This window comes from Limulus polyphemus, unplaced genomic scaffold (assembly GCF_000517525.1).
Source record: "Limulus polyphemus unplaced genomic scaffold, Limulus_polyphemus-2.1.2 Scaffold3044, whole genome shotgun sequence".
NCBI classification, from domain to species: Eukaryota; Metazoa; Arthropoda; class Merostomata; order Xiphosura; family Limulidae; genus Limulus; species Limulus polyphemus.
The window spans coordinates 62245-66929 of NW_013668654.1; the positions used below are offsets into that span (position 1 = coordinate 62245).

Below are 4685 nucleotides of genomic sequence, written 5' to 3' on the forward strand. Positions count from 1 at the left end.
ACTTATAACTGCAGTCTAATAATATTTTATTGCTTTCTAGGCCTATCATTTAACACAGTGGATCTTAAACTTTGATGTTTCCGTATCACCTGATATTTTTTTTTATCTCGGTGGACCACAGTGGAAGCTATGCTTCCTCTTCGTTCCTTTAGTTTTGCAACATTTCTATGGAACCACTGCTTTAATACAATATACCACTATTACGTCTGGATCATCGAGGACTTACAACAATACTTTAGCACTATATATTGTTAGAGATTCAGGAATATTACAGTATTGGAACAATAAGGTAACGTACAACACCTATTCTAGGTACATTACACGTTACAGAAATACTTTTTACTTAACATAACGCTATTACTTCAGGAAGTTCAAGCCTCACAGCAATACTTAACAGTTTTCAAACGAGATCCAAAACTCGAGCGCTTTCGAATAGTTCGCTATTCTTCTTCAGGATAATTACACCCTTTATTCAAAAGCGTTCGAGTTTTGGGTCTCGTTTGAAAACCATTACAACTTTTGAATGTGATCCCGTGTGCTAACTTCTTAATCATAACAATACTTAATGTTATATTCCGCTACAGCTCAGGGACATCAAATCTTACAATATTACTTAAACATAAGTCCACAAACATCATGTCTTATTTTAACACAGTTATACCTTTACCAGCTCAGACCACAGTTAACATTCCGTGTATTCCTCCCTTATTTACAGAAGAATTAAGTTACAATAAGCAAACCTTCATTCTGCCTCCCAAGGACAACGGAATGAGGGACCGTTTACTGGTCAAAATCCCATAGCATCAATTTTAATTTGTTTCTAGAATTTCGCCCCAAACAACTCGACAGTTATCTACACTGGCCATCCGTAATTTTAAAGTGATAAAGAGCAGGCAGCTAATCAAAAACATCCACCGTCAACTCTTGAGCTACTTTTTAAACACATTATAAAGCTGTCACAGGTGAAAGGGCGCGCATGTTCAGCGATATCGCGACCCGCAGATTGCGATTCAAGTACTCTAGCCATCATATCATGCTAGCCATCCATATGATCAAACAATTAACATAAAACTATCAAACTTTCCCTAAAAGTAAACAGCGAAAAAGTGGCAGTGTTAACATTAGATTGTTACAAAAATACATACATCGTATTTAAGTAATCGTATTAAAAGTATAATTTCAAACGTTTCCTTGGAAAAACAAGAAGGAACCCTCAACAGCCGCGACATTTGAAATTCTTTTAAGCAGGATTAGAGTAAATTTAACTATGAGACCTTGGGTGTGGCCAAATACATCAATCGAAAGGGTTTGACCTCCTGAGACCAAAACTGTAATTAGATCTCATATCGGTCAAGAGATGACGGAGCTATGAGCTAAAAGTTTGAACTTGAAAAACTCAGAGCCATTTTATGAGCCGCTATGCCGCGGATAACAATACCACAAGTTCCAGTGATATTATTAGTTTTAATTATAAGGCCAAAAAAACGCAAGTTTGGAATAATTCTTACTAACACTTACTCTATTTTTAAACTAAATATTATGAATATGTTGTCTTCCTTTTCAAACTGGAAGAGTCTGAATAGTCATATTAGCAATAACCAAATGGTTTGTTTTTTGTAAAAATAAAAATAACAACAAAAAACTTGCTTAAGGTTAAGTACCAAACCTTCACTGCGATCAAAACCTCAGTTCCAATTAATTCAGCAACAGCTGAATATCATGCCAAACCTTGAAGCAGAAATATACTGAGGTGTTCAAGCAATTGAATTTCGCAGAATGATTTCTATTTAAAACTCTCTTCTCAGAAATAAAGGACACACTACGAGGTAATGACAATGAACGAAAAGTTCGTGTGTGCTATTTTAGGAAAAAATAAGTCTTTGCCAATTTTCAGCCTTTATTTATAGCGTGATACGACCTCGTTCGAACGGCATTCTCACTTTAATAAGTCAATGTTTTCACTGATTTACTTGTTCGTCAGTACTTACAACTTCAATTAGTGCAAAAAGTCTTAGACTGCTAACCTAGAGACCAAAACTCTGACTCAAATAACGCTAAACACTGATGATGAACTGTAGAATGTTTTTTTATATAAAATCCTAAACTAACATTAATATAAATATTTTCATAAAAACTTTTCATATCAAGAAAATATTACTTTATACCAAAGGTTTATGGGGTATTGAAACTGATTACCAACTTTCGATGAATAGGCTTAACAAAACAACAACAAAAAACAGAGCTACTGATCAGCTGTTTCAGAAGTGGAAGTCCTCTATGATTTTACTCGCTAGAGGGTGTTACTCATATAGCTCGAGTTTGGTTTGTATTGAACTTCGCGCAAAGCTACACGAGGGATATCTGCGCAAGCCGTCTCTAATTTAGCAGTGATAGATTGGAGGGAAGGCAACTGGTCAACACCACCCACCGCCAACTTTTGGGCTACTCTTTTACCAACAAATAGTGGTGGGATTGACTGTCACATTATAACGCCCCTACGGCTGAAAGGGCGAGCATGTTCAGTGACGGAGGTTCGAACCCACGACCCTCGACATAGCGGGAAGATGACCACTGGCAACAAGAAGCATGTCAATATCACTTCTCCACTATGGATTTACTGATATTTTTATTCACTATTTGTCAAAACGCTTTATTAACTTAGGCGATGTTACCATTAATATAAATTATTATCCAGACCAAAAAGTATATTATTTTAATGCTCCTGATTGGAACTGTTGGAAGATCGTTTACATTATGAATTACCAGAATAAATAATAATGTAATTAAATGTCGTTAAAAATATTTATATACCTGGTTGGCCAGCCATACACTTCATCAGGATTCCTCTCACACATTTGTAGAACACTCTACTTATGGACATATTCAGGAAAAAGTGAAGTCATTTCATGGTTAGTCTGCAATGGATAAGACCAAAGAACTCTCCGACCTGAGAAGGGGCGTAATAGTGGTTTCCATCCAGCAAAACTGTAACTAATAAAGACAACCAGCTATTCAAAGACTGTGTTCTAACTAACATACTCAATCCTCCTACAAGGGTCAGGATTTGATTATATCATGTAAATGACGTTATGGAGAAATTTTGCAGCTGACGACCAGTAAAGAAAAACAAAAAAACAACAACGCTTATCACAAGAAAACATGTGATTGAAAGTATATCATGTGGTTCGATGAGTTAATTTTCTGTATTAATGTTACAATGAAAAAAGCCACATGAGACATTTGACTCTATTTGTGTTATTCTGATAATGATGAAGGTGATGTAATAATGTGGAGAATGCCACAAGGAACGTCAAGTTATTTTATTTCTTTAGGAGGAAAATAATATCCACTGTGTATCTAAACGTTGATGCGAACATGTCCATGACAATAGTTTAGCAACCCACGCGCTAACGACCGTCTCAAATTAGTTAAATGAGCTGTCAGTGGTTGGAGTAGTTTTCCTAGACCTGACTAAGATTGAGTACTTTTAGAATAAACTTCAACGTCACATTCTCTAACGGTTAGCAGATATACTTCTCAACAAATGGACAACAGTTGAACAAGGTATAACTTGTACCGGATCTTGTGGTGCATGTGGCAGCGAAAGGTAGTCTAAACCGATGTTAGAGAAATGACTGCAGTAGTCATGAATTTAATCATTCCATAATTGGTTTAGAATATATCTTTAGTCAGATATATATCAAAGTAACTTTTTCTAGATTTTCGTGCAGGTATTGTGCATGTAATATGACATTCTTGTTAGATGAATATTGAAAGGTCGTAAATATGTAATAATCCTTTTACTTAGGTAAACGTTGTATATATCAATACCAAAAGACTCGCATCACTTGTGCCTGTCACCCCTGGGGAGGGACGAATCCGTCTGGAGAGTGGAAACGCATACATGTACAAATTGGTATCAGTTAGAGGTTTATGATGCCTATACATTTTGAAATAGTCAGTGGTGTCTGCAGCGTGGGATTTTGGCTTTACCACTTTAATGTATTGTCTTGATTTCGACAGCAAATTATAATTCCTCGTCTTTGTACTTTGTAGACATATACAGAATGTTTCTTGTCTTTGTACATCCAGAGCTGATGTTTTAAGAGAGCTCTCCGTCCCAGTAGCCAGTACAGTAAACCCGTGAATAAGAATCTGACCGATTTGGTAAATAGACGTCATACACAATAATTACGATTAAGAATTTTGATATATTTGCTCACTTGCGTTTACAAGTTTCGTTCCTTCACTTTCCGAGTTCGATTCTCTGCATTTTATGGATACGTTTCATCTTGTTTGTCGGGCATCAGTGTTCCTGAAGATTATATTAGTTGGAGTCCTAATAAAATGGCCACGTTATGAAGATAACTGGCTTTAACTTGGAATTCTATGATGTAATTATCCCTTTCAGTTACATGTGTACTTAATCTGTAAGCAATGCTTAGTCACAGTTATCAAGGAGATCACACACAAAAAAAAAGTCTGAGAGTTCGTTTGTTCATGAATCGAGAGAGGAATAAGTTTCCGAAAGCATAACTCTCCCTACATTGTTACATTTAACCTATATAAATTTAATAGTTCTGTCTGCTATATATTGTATGTCCATGTAACTACTTCGCAGGGTGTGGATGAATCTTCACCAAAATTGGTATGAAGGTTCATTAGGTCCATGCGGGAGTACATAC

General features: G+C 36.0%; 1 protein-coding gene across 2 annotated transcripts in view; it reads right to left on the bottom strand.

The window, feature by feature from the left end:
- LOC106468532 (forkhead box protein J3-like) overlaps nucleotides 1-4685 on the bottom strand; it is a 98042-nt gene that overhangs the window by 57623 nt on the left and 35734 nt on the right. The window lies entirely within an intron of this gene.